The sequence below is a fragment of the Struthio camelus genome, chromosome 2, assembly GCF_040807025.1.
Source record: "Struthio camelus isolate bStrCam1 chromosome 2, bStrCam1.hap1, whole genome shotgun sequence".
NCBI lineage: Eukaryota > Metazoa > Chordata > Aves > Struthioniformes > Struthionidae > Struthio > Struthio camelus.
In genome coordinates, this window is record NC_090943.1 from 12,911,648 (window position 1) to 12,927,036 (window position 15,389).

Below are 15,389 nucleotides of genomic sequence, written 5' to 3' on the forward strand. Positions count from 1 at the left end.
TGTAGTATTTCTATGTGCTTTTTCTGAGTTTTCTCCTTAACATATTTGAAAATTTGAAAATTTGACATGTTACTGCAAATACTTGATTCCTGAAAGGTCTGTATCAGTAAAAGGTGCAGATTGAGAACACAGCAAAACCAAGGAAAAAGCTGTAAGTGATGACATCCAGAGCCAGACTAAAGCAGCCAGCTATTGCCCAGATTGCTGTGATAAGGAGTAGGGTGCCTTGGATTGTTTACATCCACATCAGGACTAATTCATGCTGTGTTTCCCTGGGAGTCATGAGAGCTCTACCAATACAGTCAACAAAATCCAGAATGTGGTTGTCCTCTCCTAAAGCTGATGCCTCTAAGTTGGTGCCTTTTCCTCTTCAATGACTATAAAGGGAACTTAGTGTGACAAGCTCTGTGGGATAGATGTTTAACGCTACGAGAACAAATTTTATCCTGTGTGTCCCAAAGGTAGAATAAGCATACCTTCAGCCCTACTCTTTCCTGGCCACCCTCTCACCAGCAAAACGAGCGCTCACCATTAGCACATGGTAGAAATTTGCTTCTGCTATACTGGAAGCTCCTGAGCAGCCTTGGAAAGTCTCTTAAGGGTTTTAGAGAATGTAAAATCCTGCAGGTGGGCTTTGTGCTCTTGCCCAATAGTTCAGTCCAAGTATTTGTCCCTTCCAAAGTCCCTGAGGAGAACTCGCTCCAGAAGCCCCTGTGGCAGTGTCGTAGCTCTGCTCCAACTTAAGGTCATCACCCCAGCGTGCCAGGAGCTCTGCACCAGCCTGAGGTCATCACCCCAATATGATAGGAACCCTTCCCCAGCCTGTGGTAATCACCCCAATGAGATAGGAGCCCTGCCCTGACCTGAAGTCAACTCTCCAACGTGACAGGCTTCACTTCGCCCTTCCTTATGAATTGCAAGTGAGTTGTCATAAAGGGAAAATACCAGTACAGACCACTGCTCCAGCAAGCCATGTCTGTGCAGACAGGCTGTTGTCTGTTCTCAGTATTTCAATTTCCATGCAGCCCTGTCTTGTCTTTCTCTCTAGGCCCCTTGAAGCCCAAGCTGCATTTTCCCAGTTGGTTTGTGCTCAATAATGTCAACTGGAAGGTGGTGTGACTGAGACACTTGCCCCAGGGGGTTTTGGGGCTGCTTTCTTACTGAGTCTCTCTTTACAAACTCTTCTTGGGAAGCCATTGCTGTTAATTAATCTTGTAGAGGGCCAGACTCACTCTTGGTGCTTAATGAGCAATAACGTGTGATCACTCCTCTGCTGATTAGTGTTGGTCATTCCTGTCTTCAAAAGAGTAACTTTTGTCTGACTCATTAATGTTTTAGAGCTATAAATTCTCTTTTAGCACATTAGTGCTGCTTTGTAGCATGATATTTGATGGATGAATGTGTATGATATCTATAGCCTATTTTCTCTAAGCTCAGCCCTGAAAAACAGCATGATCTACTCTCTCTGGGAATACCGCAGAGTACCTTCATTTGCAGCCATAACCACATTTAGACAAAGTGCTGCTGTTTTAAATTGGGATAATGAAGTCTTGACAAGTGGTTTGGACAAACACAACACAAGCAATAACAGAGGCTTTAATAAAATGAAAGGATTTCCAGGGAATACCTTATTTCTTCCCTCCTCCAATTTAATTCTTTCTGAGAATTATCAGACCATAACATCAGACTAAATTTAAGAGATGAAGTTCAGCTGGAGAGGAAATAATGTCCATAAAATGTTTTAAAAGGTTGTTCATTTGTTTGAAAAGAGTTCTGTGAGTCAGGCTGATGTGCCTTAAATACTTTATAAACAATAATACTTTGCACTGGAAGTACCTTTTCATTTAAGCATCTCAAAGCGTTTCTGAGGAAGGGTGAAAGACAGCTGTTGTTATTTCCTGTTTGCCAGAGAACAGCAGATGGCTGGGTCTTTTAAGACGGCCTTTCTAGACCTGCTTCAAGCGCAACATGTGTTGAGGGGATGGGTTTGCTATGTCCATCCTGTGACTTGCTGCAGGAATTGCGCAAGGGGGTACATCTCCCATCCCATGTCCTCCTTGCCTCCCCACTCCCAACTGCCAGTGCAGCTAGAACCTGCGATGTGCGTAACACAAAAACATTGTGGGGTGCTGTGGCGGCCTGGCCCCGGCCCCAGACTACAAAGAGCAACCGCCGCGCGACTCAGCACGATCCTGGTCAGAGCACCCGCTGGAACCGTGAGGTGTGATTGGATAGGAAGATTCTCTGGTAACCACCTACCATCTGCCAATCATTGCGAAGGTTCTGGAATATGCAAATGAAGGATCAGAACATACTTCTGTGATTGGTTAATGACCACACTCACCAATTTATATAATAACCCTATATAAAGAGAGCAGACGGGCCAGGAGTTAGGGTGTTTGAGGTCAGCAGCTGAGGGGTGAAGAGGAGTGAGCTGGGGCAGCCCAAGTGGACTTCCTAAAGGCTTGAAGGAGGTTGGCAGCCTTTTTACAGGCCAGGCTCCAGCCGAGGGCATCAGGAGCAGTGGAACCGTTGAGGACTGCAAGAGGACCTGAACAGTGATAGCTGGCTACTGCCTCTAGATGGAGCCTTGCTCTACTCCCCTCCCTCCCCCCAGCTGGGACACCAGCTGGGACCACCATTGGATCTGACACCTAGGAGCCCCCTCCTCTGGGGGCACATAAGTGTGGGTATGTCACTTCTTGAGGGTGTGGTATAAACCCATTCTCATAAAAATCTGAGACCACCCCTGCCTTAATGATGTTCAGCTCGCCCCTGCCTGTTGGGTGGTACGTCCTGCAGGCCTGACCTGATAGACCATCTTGTTCTTTCCTTCCTACATACTCCCTTGCTCTCTCTTCCTTTCTGGGGTATGTGTATCTTACTTTTGAGCTAGCTAATATAACAATATAAACCCTGTACATACGGTATATAAGTAAGTTGCTATTGTGAATAAGTTGTTGCCACATACTGTTTATTTGGAGAATCTCAGGCCCATCTACTGAGTAAAAACTCCCATCAGCACCCATGAGCCTGTTAGTTGGTGGTGGTTAATAAAGTTGTTTGGCATGCCTTTTGCTTGGCTCAGACATGCTTCTTCACTGAACTGCAGTAGGTGTGTTTTGTGGCCTCCGGCTAGAGAACCGGAGGGGCTGGAGGAAAATAGCAATGTTTGACTAAGAAATTTCAGTTAAAGGGTGCTTCAGTTCAAATGATCAAAGTAACCTTTCTGCAGGTCCAGTGAAACTCTGGATGCTCCCCTTTCCCTCCCCTGTGTGGTGGATAAATAGCAAGCGCTCACTATTACAGCACAGCTCTGTAGCCTCACCCTTGCTCTGAAGGCACACACTCCTCACTCACCTTGTTCGTTAGCTCTCATTGACTCTAGTGAGGTTCATCTGGTGTGTGTGTGTGTGTGTGCACGGTGTCACTCCTTTAATCAACAGGATGAGTATCTCATAAGTCCTGTAGCCTGACAGCTAGAAAAAATTCTTCTTGGGCTCCAATGATATGGACTTGTCCCACTGAAACAGAGAAAAAAGTTAGCTATTATCCTCCTTGCTGCTGTGAAGGTTTGATTGGCTGTGGCATGTAGTCTGGTAATGAAATAATGGGTGAGGAGGGGTTTGTGGCAGCATGCACACATTTCTACAAGAGAAAAAGTTAAGGGTTATTTCATACTCAACTTTCAGCTGTTGGCTGACAATGGGCTAACAGTTCGGTTTAGCTGACATGGCCAGTTTCAAGTCAGGTTCCACTGAAGGACATTTCACTTCTAGATGAGAGACAAAGCCTTTTATTAGAGTTCACTGTATCCCATGATTTCTTCTGAATGCATAACTTTTAGACAGAGGCCTAACTAAGGTCTGTCTGTGGATGGTGATGTTGTATGCCTCATTAATACCTTTTGTATTTAAATGGACAGTGTGGCAATTAACACAGGGCTCATTACACACGAATTTTGATCATTTTCTCTGCTTATTCATCATCAGTGTTTCCTTTGAGAATACCAGAGATTGACAAAGCACAGGAATAGTTCTGTAGTTTCTTCATTGAGACTTTTATGATCTTTTTTGGGTCTAATTGTTTTACAGCCCTCATTCCTCATGTACCTATAGCAAATATGCATAGTACTTTGCACATAAACTTTGCTTTAAGTTTCTGGTTGAGGTTATTGTCTGCTTGTATCACAGACCAGTAACTACAGCTGAAAAAAGTCAAAGCAACAGCCTCAAGGTCTGATCTATCAAGGTCTAATAAAATATTTTAAAAATCATAAGACAAGACATAAAAAGCCCAAAGAGATAACTGATCTGGTCCTGATCCATAACATTAATGTAAAAACATTATAAAAAGGCTTTATTGATCCAAACAAAGCTCCATCTATTCCACTCTTTGTTTTTGACACCAGCTGATGGATGCCTAGAGCAGATTTTAAGAACAGGACAAATAGGCAGTAGTATTTCTCAAGAATACGGCTCCGGCTTCCAGCAGTAGGACCTTCCTGAGCTAGATATTATGTCTTTGGATTTCATAGCTTTTTTCTTATATTAATTTGCTCATTATGTATCCCCGTGAATGGAGTAATCCACGGTCCTTTGCCAGGGGAGGAGAGGGATCTAGGAGATCTGCTTCTCCAAAGGGCAGTGTGATCCTATGCCTACAGTCCCAGCCTGCAGGCCAGGAGACCTGGGGCCCTTTTGTACTGCTATCACTGAGAGGGGTGTATGGATCACTGCCCTATGTGCCCCCATGCTGCTGTTCTCCTTTTCCTCTTCTTGCTTTCCCAGCCATCTCCAATGGCTGCCTGAGTACTTGTCCATGCTCCCAGCAGCTGCCAAGATAGTCTGAGCTTGGTCCCAGACCTCTCTGCAGAAGGCAGACTTTCTCTGTTGAGAGTTTCAAAGGGGGAGATGTGTGTTGCCCTTGTCCAAATTATGCCTAGGGAGGACTCTGAGGGCAGCAAAGGGGAACACACCCAGAGGGGGAAAGGATGTAAAATAGTCCTAATTTGGGGCAAGTCACTTCTCTGTGGCTCTCTTTCCTGAATCTATGAAATCCTATAAAATTCTTTCCACTGTGATATCTAAGGATGCTGTTTGAAAGCCTGCATCAAATATCCTACCAATTTGTGTGCAACACTCCACAGCAATGCAGTTCTGTAAAGGGTCTTTTTGAAAATCTGAAGAGAGAAATTGCATGGAAATGCTGTAATAAATATTTTTTATGCTGGAAAAGTGACTTTTAAGATGTTGACATTGTGTAGAACTGTAAAATCTGAGGAAATACAGAGACTTTTATTTCCAAGTGGAAGGATAAGGTCAGCGACAAAAGATCTTCTTTCTTTAAAAGATGGAGAATGAAACTTTGAGTGCAGTTTTCAAAAGCTTTGGCTGATAATCAGTCTTGGGTTCCTAACTCACTTAATTCTTTACCTCTATTTCAAAGTGCTGGCAACAGTTATTGTGTAGCCAAAGGTCTGCAATGAAAAGATAGGGGTCATTTCTGCTAAAATCCATGCAATTATTGAAGTTTTCAAACATTCAGAAGCAATTAAATGAGTATTTGTGAATATTCAGCTCATGCAATGTCATATTTTTCAGAAAACTGAAAGTGGGCACAGTTTACGTGCTTATTAATGAGTATGTTAGCAAATCTGTTTTCCCATTATTTGACTAGCTTGGTGGCTAGTGTATTCGCCATACTGCTCAAGCTGGCCCGGCTCATTGCAACCGAAAGGCACAGCAGGGAGGCAGCAGCGATGTTCAGTAAAGCACTGCAGAGGCCGGGAATGAGCACATTCCCATCTGCTGGAAATGCAGGAACAAGGTTGTCAAGGTAGAGCTGGGACTGTACGTTTCTAGCATCCCAGGTGAGTGCCCAAAAAGCACGCCGCATGCTCCGGGAGAGACCTCTGTTGAGTGTTGGCCACCAGCTTGTTGGAGGACTGTTGCACGTGGTAGTGTCCTCTGAGATTATCCAGATTCTGATGAATCAGAGGTTTCTAATTAAAAAAAATTATTTCAGGAAACCTTTCCTGACCTGCTATATTAATGCATTTTAGTCTGCGTTTGCTGTATCATATTGCTAGCAGGGGAAGCTCATTCCACCTAATTGTACTAAGTGTGTGGTGATGGAGATGGGAACCTAATTATCTTCATCAAATTGATTTCATTTTGGTTACCACACGGCTATTAGAGGAATGACAATAAATTTTGGGCTCTTTGATCAGGACTGGAGTTTAACCAACGTTTCTAAAGTCATTAATGTGTTATGCCTCCCCCAGGCTAATGATTTGATTACAGTGTAAGTGTACTGGAGCTAAACATTTCAGCTCTGCGGCATGGGTGACAGATAGGAAGTTTTAAAAAAATACATGTTGCACCTAAATACACCAGCAGTGAAACACAGAGTCCCTGATAGGCAGGGCAGGGAGAGGATGCATTCCTACAAGTTTCATTTTAACTCAACCCTGAGCACAGAAGCGTTGTGACACCCCCAACAGCCAAGTGCAGCTCCCACCGCTTTGGATGCTTCCCTGCGGTTCAGCTGTGTAAGGGTGACTGAAATGCAGATCTGTCACTGGGAGGAAACTGGGATATTTCTAAGCTGGCTTTCACTCTAGGGAGGAATTAAAACCCATGTGTTTATGTAGTGTTAAGAAAGCCTATGGAATTTTATTTTATTTTTTAACGTTATTTTTTAATGTGCCAATAATACATGTTGTATTAGGTGGTACATCATGCTATATTATTAATATACGTGCATATTATAAAATGTGTATATATATGTTGCTAATATATACACATTACTAGCATGCCATGACTGATAATTACATAGCATAACATGACAATAGACTTTATATTTAAATATTCTATTACACATTTTTAGTTTTATTTTAAACCCTTTATGGCGAGCTGTGATCCCTTTTTACTTTCACAGATAGGGGAGCGGAGAGGACTACGGAGGGGAAGGAAGGGCTTCAGTCAGGAGACTGATCCTTCTTCCATCTGGACTTCCCACACTGTCTTGCGTGCACAGATCATCCTCCCCAACAGCCTGGCCTTGTCTTGCCAGGCTCCCTGCAAATACCAGTGTCGGTGATTTAATATCCTGACTGGGAATTTCATAAATTTCATCTGACTTTCCTCCTCTTTCTGATGCCACAGCCAGTGCAGACGTATTACTTTGCCGTCTGAGCATTTGCATGGAGTTGTAGTTTTTTTTACCAGACTGGAGATGCTCCGTGAAGATGACAGGGTATTATTCAGAGAGGCTAGGAAACAGTAGCTTTTGAACAGAAATGTGCAATATTGCAAGATAAGGAGAAATAAGCTAGCAACCACTGGTACTTAAGGATGAGGTTGCACAGTAGGGCTGAGCTGATCTAGCAGCTCTTTGCCACAGAAAAGGAAAATCCACCCCCTCACCCCTGCTCCTGCTCCCAGGCACCCAGCTCCATAACCCCCAACCACGGCAAAGCGAGCTCAACTCATGAGCTGAGGACACGTTTACCTTTTTTTATTGTTGTGTGTGTTTTCTGCCAGGGCAGTGATTTGAACCGGTCTGGGAGCAGGCCAGGCAAACGGCAGCACGAGAGCGTGGGAAGTGCAGGATGGAACAAGAGGAGAAGGAAGGAGGAGGCGGAGGTTGAACGGGATCTCCTTTTTCTGTGACAGCTAGGTGTTAAGTCAGCTGAACCTATATCGCGTAGCTGTGCCCTTAGGGAACTCGCACAAACAGAGACAGAGCAGACCACTTTGATTTGATTGATTAACAGTAGATATTGACTAGATTTCAAGCGTGGGGGGAAAAAAAAGCTTATCTGTTAACTAGACTATGCTTACAAGGCATAGTGCATTTGCAGAGACTTCAAAAACAGGAAAGTGTTTATTGGCCACATGGAGAAAAAGGAACTTCAGAGATTCGTGTGGCTTACTTATGCAAGGAAGCATGTGGGAACAAAACTTGCCTCTCCTCGTGCCTCTTCCTCCGACTATAAACCCACCCATCCCTCCCACTCTGATTTTGGGAAGGCCAGCAGGAGGGGAACGGGCAGTGAGCGATGCGGAGGGATGGGAAATTGCAGAAAGAATGGAAATATATCAAATCACAGAATCGTTTAGGTTGGAAGGGACCTCTGGAGATCATCTAGTCCAACCTCCCTGTTCAAGCAGGGTCAAATGGTCACATCCACAAATAAACACAATTCTCCTATAGACGGAAATTTATTAAAAGCAACTGCTTGTATCGCAGTGCCTAGCTGAAGAACTCCCCATTACGTCAGTGGGAATAGGCAGAATAATTCCCATTCCTACATCAGCATGAATAACAAACAGCTTTTACCTCCTGTCATGTGCCCCAGATGAAGCCTGTACAGGCTGCTGATGGGCTGTGGTTTGAAGATTTCCATCCAGCTTCTGGTCTGTTAGCCTCGCTCATTCTGCAAGCTGTGCTCTCATCACAGAAAATGTTTAGATATGAAGAGTCCTTTTGGAAGCAGGGACAACAATGAAACAAGGAAAACTGCAGTGTCTCCAGCGAGGAGGTCTGAGAAATAAAAGGGCTTCAGAAGTGAACAGGTGCATCTCTACAGGCTTATTTGTAAAATCTTTTATTTTCAATTAAGCTTGTTCTGAGGGAGGTAAGGGCTGATGGTCTGAGCGTAGCCCTAAGAGTATACCTTGACCTGCCTTTACAATGGCACCGTCACTACCCGGAACGGTCCTGTTGCCTTCCTTCCTCATCACCCTCCGCGCTGAGTCGGCAGAAATGCCGGTGTGGTACTGTGGTGACCCAGGCCAAGCACTCGGGCTGCTCAGCAATAGTATCCCAGACCAGAAAAGAAAGAAAAAGCTTACAGGTGCTCAGCTGGACCAGTTTCCTGCTTTGTATCGTGGGGCTGTGGTGCCAGTAGCGTGCAGAGAGAGGCAGAAGGGGAGCGATACAGGGAGCAGTGCTTTTTAGAGTCATGCTGGCTTAGATGCAAGTAAAACTACTGATTAAATACCAGGATATATAGCCTGTTAACCCCAGTTTTCCAGTAATGGAGGTGCTGGCCAACTGATGGGCCATTAGGTGCCAATGTTGTAATTCAGCATGTAGGAAGGACTCCCTTAAGCAAATGTATATATACATGCATAATAGTAGATATATATGTGCATCCCCATGTATATGTGTGTGTATATGCACACACACACACATATATATAAATATAACCCTCAGGGGAATGTACTAAATAGCAGCACTATTTACTATACAGTTCTAAGCCAAACACAAGATGTTCTTAAAATCACAGCCAGTCCTGGTGTTCATACAGAAACACACAGAAAAACAGAAATTAAAAAAGGGACCAAATATATATTTGTTTGCAGCACGCCACACACACTGAGGGAGACTCTTTTTTTCCCCCTGTACCTTCATTTCTGCACGATAGTTTACATTTCTGCTGTTCTGTTCTCTTCCAAGAGAGGATTATTGTATATATTCCTTGCTCTCGCCGTCCTTGGGGCTCCCCCTGCGCCCAGAGGGTGGCCATGCCGCAGGCTGGGGGACGGGGCACTGGGAGCCCACGGGCTGCCGGGCAGCGGGATCTGCCCTGAGCTCCCACTGCTGCTGCGCCGGCTGCTGCTGCCGTGCCGGGCTGCGAGGCAGTCTGAGGCAGCCGCAGCTCAACCTGTCGGAGGAAAACGCAGGAACTTCTCAGGATCTGTTTAAAAGCAAACTGGACACCAGTGGTGCCCGGGCTGGAGGGTTTGTTTGTTCGCTTCTCCTGGGCGGCTACTGCCATTTCTCAGGGCAGCGGCTGCTGCCAGTGCCTGGGAAGAAAGATGTTAAGGACTGAAGGGCTCTGGTCTATTAATTTATTTTAATGAGTATAAGTTAATGCAATTTTCTTTTCTCTGGCATGCAGGTGTTAAAGGCCAGTATTGACTCATAAGCATGATCTATTTTATCATTGTTAGTCATTAATTAAGGTGCACAGCACCTCTGATAGTGGTTCTCAGAGCCATTTTACAGGTAGGTGGAAGTAGACATGAAGGGCTGGATTAAAGCCTAGGCCCTCCAGGTACTGGAATCACAAGGCAACAAGCACAGGGAACGTCAGTTATTTTAACACCCTGCATCTCTGAGTCAGTTTGTCCCCATGGGGCCTAGGACTCCTCTAGAGGTAAAAAAGACAGCTTAGGGGATATAAAAACCATAAAGCTGGTCAAACAACAATAGCAAGAATAATATTGGACAAATCAAGTTATGAGTTGTTGTAAACCTCCCTGTAGTAAGAGGAATAAGCAGCAGAAGAAATTAGGCACGCTTGTAAAAAACAAAAACAAAAACCAAAACCAAGGAGCTACAGCTCAAGATGGCATTATGGACATGGTTGCAGGACACAGGTCCTGAGCTGCCCCCTTATGCAGGAGGTTGGACTAAATTGTCCCTTCTGATCTTTGCAAGAAGGTCTGTTTAAAGCTGCTTGCACTCCTAGGTAAAGGAGCACTGCCTAAATTAGAGCTTTTCCTCCGTGAAAGCTGGAGGGAAAGGTGACAACAGGGGAGAGAAATTAGAAGCAGGAGTGAAGTGTGGCACCCACTGGCCAATCCTATAAGCATTAAAATGCTTCACCAGTTTAATGTGTTATCATTTCACAGGATAATCCTTAGCCAGCCTTGTCTAGAGACACTAGAGGGCTGCTTTGGTGCTCAGTGGTGCAAATCATTGAGTCGCACTGCGAGAGTACAAGGAGGGGGAATGATGAAGTGTTTTCACATACCTTTTTCATGTGACCTTAACCCTCCCCAACCCCTTCGTAAACTGCATTCTGCTCCATCACACTTGCCAGAGTCCCTTGAAGTCAATGGGGTTGCATTAAGGTAGCACATAATTTTACCTCAGGTGGACAATCCCATAGCACAGTGAGCCAGAATTAATTTTTTTTTTTTTTTACTTCTCACTAACAGCTTTAGGATAGAGCACAGTCACTGTTCTTGAGTGAACAAGGGCTGATGCAGAGATCACTAGTAGCTAGTCTGCCCATCTACCTGTCCCCCACCTACCTGCCTCTCTTGAAGTGTTGTGGCAAAAGGCAAGACTGAGTAACTCTGAAAATAACCCCAAAAGAAGATAAAAGGATATTTTAGAAAAGCCACACACAGAGAAAAGTGAGCTGAGCTTGTACAGCAAATGTTTCAAATAATGGAAAAGGTTCTTCAAATGTATTCCCACTTGTTAGAGGGTCAAAGAGTTACTGGGTCAGATACGGAGAAACAGACCCGAGAAATGCTGACCCACCATAAAGAAATTCTCAGCAAAGGCTGAGATGGCAGTGATGGATGGTTTTGTGTTTTCCAGTGAGTACAGATGCATCAGGCTTAGGAACCGAGGCTGGCACCAAAAATGGGTTCGTATGAAATTAGTTTTCTTACCTCTTACACTGACACATACATTTAGTATTGGCCTAATCCTGCCGCTTCCTGCCAGTAGTGATCCTGTCAATGATCTGACAGAAAAGTCATGATTTGGCAGCAAAGTCATGCTAAGAATAAACTCCCACAGCAAACCTTTAAATATGTACAGTACATGTTAATTTAGTCAGCCACCAAAACTTCAGCCTGGAATTCATTCTTTCCAAATTTTGAAGATGTTCACACTTAACTTTAAAAGCAGACCAATCTGTTTCATATACACATATATATAGTATCTGTAGGAAAAATTAAGAAATCCCTCTAACATTCTTTTCTCACAGTGTGATAGTATTAACTAATACTCAAAAGCAAGCCCACTGTGACAAAGAACAGTCACTGATTTTTAAAACAGAGAAACAGAAGGTCTTGTGGCTTTCCAGGCTCTTTTGTTTGGTGTCACCTCTCCAGGCTTAGTCACCTGAAAGATAGGCATCCGGATTCCCTCTCCAGTTGGTGGGGAGACACCAGCACCTTGAGAGGGCAATTTCTCCCATGTCTCTCAGACACTTAGCATAGAGTGGGGTGCATCACCTTTCTGAGCCATTTTTTCTCTATTCAGTAAGCTTAGCAAATAGATTGAAACTAGACATCTCACTTCTTGGTGGATGAAACAGTGAAGGTGAAGATAGGTTTTGCCATTTTGTTCTGGAAAGGTTTTTTTCATGTGATGATAGCAATTAGCTGCTCGGAAGTCCCTCTGTGCTGAGCTTGGTTTGGGTCAGTGTCTTCACTTGCTGATCTGTTCCTCGTTTCAGAGTGTAAAACATAGACTGGAACTTAAGTTTTCCCCTTTCCCAGGTAAGTAGCCTAAAACTCACTATATTATCATGTCTTTTTTCAAAGACGAAGGTTTTTAAATCATAATAAGAACATATAACTTTCTCCATAATCTGTGAAATAAGTCAAACAGGAGACATTCTCTTAATATCTTTCTTCCAGAGTACCCTTTTTTCTGGTGCAATACGTCCTTATCCTTTAGACAGCAGCATGAGAGGTTCATCAGTCGAATTACTTGATGAAAAAGGGCTCTCCCATTTTTGGTGGGATGTAAGGGCTTTGAGAGGAGCACAGGTAGGACAGGTAGGGCTAGTTCATGAATCCAAACTGATCACAGTGTGGTGGGGATCAGCTCCAGGCCACACACCAGGAAGGCCATGAGAAGGCACACCCAGAAGAAGATGTCAATGCTCTAGAAGATATTTAATGTTGGAAGCTGAGTGGGGGGTTGGTGCTTAACAAAGTGGGATTTAGGTGCTGACAATGACAGGTACTTTAACAAATCCCTTTGCTTATATTACCTTACATCCCATTGAAATGTGAGCATTAGGAGTCCAAGTCCCACTGTTCTATGTGGAGGTCAGGTTTTTAGGAACCTGTGTTGGTACCTGTCGCGGGTGAGTGAGGAGTGAGTGATGCACTTCACTCGTAAGAGAGAAGCAGTGATATGTTTTATTGAGATAAGACAGTGATTTAACAAAGTTCAATCGTAAATAAGACAGTGATTTAACAAGGGTGGATGGTAAGGTTCACTCAGTTATTTACTGCGTGGAGGACAGGGTCAGACAAAAGTGTCAAGAGAGCCTCTCGTCTGAGGTTCAGAACAGACCCCCCTTGCTTTCTAAACTCCTTCTCAGAGGAGTCTAGGTGCAGCTGGATCCAGTCTTAGTCCCAGACTTGGTCAGTGGTTTATGGCTAAGGATTATGTGCACAATCAATCAAAGAGGTAACTCAGCAAAGTTTGCAAAGTTTCAGCATGCTATTAATCACTTACAGAGGATCTGTCGTGGGTAAGGAATCTCTTGACCTCGAGAAGTAACCTTGAGAGGTGTCCCTGCTCAAGGGGAGATTCTGCCGTGCAGCCAGCTGCCATGCAGGAGAGCTCAACAGGCTCTGGGCTGCCCCTTATTTATGGGGTAAGATGATTGACTAAGAGTCATATTTGCATACGAGCCATACCTTGGTCTGTGCATGGTCAACTAGTCCTTGGCTGTTGTGCTGTTATCTGTCTCCCCAGATTCCGCTTTGATGTGGATAGCCTGAGCACAGGGGTGGGGGAGGCCAGATCTTACTGAGGGCTATTGTTGGAGCAGGGTTTTGGGTGAAAGGTCAGGTTGGGAGGGGACTGGGGGTGGGGTGGGGAGCACACCATCACAGTACCTAAGCCGTGTTGGTACTTCTGAAAATGCTTCCTTTTGCTGCTGAGATGAGGATATGAACAATTTTCTTCAGAAAAAACAACTAAAGTAGAAATGTATCTTATTACAGATTAACGGGTTAAATGCTAGGTTAGTGAGCAAACGCCTTAGCATTACTTGTTAATGAAATAAATGAAATGAAATAAAAACAAAAGAGGACGCTGTGGAAGGCAGGGCTGGGTGTAGCTAGGCTGGTAATGTCAGGTGGGAAGGGAACCGCAGAGTAACCATGTCCGGGGTGGGTATGTGAAGTACAGCTTGTGCTAATGGCCGTGCGTGAGAGAAGGGATACCTATAGTGCCTCTGGCCATCCTTGCCTTCTGACTTCTAGGGTCTTTGCCTGGACTAGAAAATGGGTATTTTCCCTTGCAGAAAACTCATCTCCATAGGGTGGCTGGAGCAAACAATACGCAGAGTTGCTCCGACGGTGCAGCAGGTATCACCTTTAAGTCCACACACTGAACGTGAGGGGCTGGTTTCGGCACCTTGCTGCATGTGAGCTGTTAGCAGTGTAACCTTCTGCTGGTCCTGAGAGGTCCATGGGACTCTGCAAGTACCCCTCTCCTCCCAGATGAGGCCCAAGGAAGGAGAAGGCATGCATTGATGGGACCGGGACCTTAAAGGCAGGGCCAAGGAATGGAAAAGGCACCTTACAAATGCAAACCCATTTCTCACACAACAGTGCACCCAAACGCGGAGTGAGGCAGTTGTGTGTGAGTGTGCGTAGTCATTAAGGCAGGCCCTCCGTGTGCAGGAGGAAAATGCATTTCCCGCATCTGTAGGGAGATATGTGCGGACTTTGAGATCCCAAGGGAAGGGTGACGCAGGCACCAGTTAGGCTATCAGAGCAGACTGCTGACCCCTGACAATATGTGCCATTCTTCATATCTTTTTTCCTTTTTAGGGAGGTTGTTTTGGTCACTTTGTATATAAAGGAAGAACCAGGCTTGGATCATTTCATCGCAGCACTGTCACGATGGTCTTTCAGAGGCATAGACTCCTTAGTGATCACTGCTTTGAAGGTTCTGGGCCAAAGAAAGAAGAACAGGCCCTTCTCCCCCTGGGGACAGAACAAGGCTTTTACTGGTCTAATGGAAGTAATTCCATATTGCAAAATAAGTTGATAAAATAGAACATAAACTTCTCTGATGGAGGATTTAATTACTAGGAAAGAGCCAGACTGAACGAAGCATTTGAGCAGAACTACTTCATTGCTGAAAAGGCAATGATTATTAATCTCCTTTCTTCAAGGCCACATTATTTATTTAGGAGGCCTTGGAGTCCTAGGAAAATAAGTGTGTGTATATATGTGCAGTGCATACAGGTCTTTGTGAATTTATTGCATTTTGGATCCCAACAGACTATGATTGCCCTTTAAAGAGACTTGGATTTTCTGTGACTTCACCTAGGTTTCCAGCTAAACTAGTGCATCCATGGTGAAGCTGAAACCAACTAAAGTAATCAGGTCTAAGGGCAGCAAAGTAGGCACAACAGGTAATTGAATCAAAAGGCTTAAAAAGCTATGAAATCACTATTTCTTTCTTCGACATACAAGCATGGCTATCAAGATTTAACTGCAGCAGAAGGACGTGTTTATTTGAAAAACAGGCACTTCTCTGAAGCCCTGAATTAGTCAACATATCAGCTTGTTCGTGTTTTATGCTGTAGTTTTTCCAGTATACAGTTGGAAAAGAAATAACTGTGCTTGGCGACAGTGGGGTGTATGCCTGTA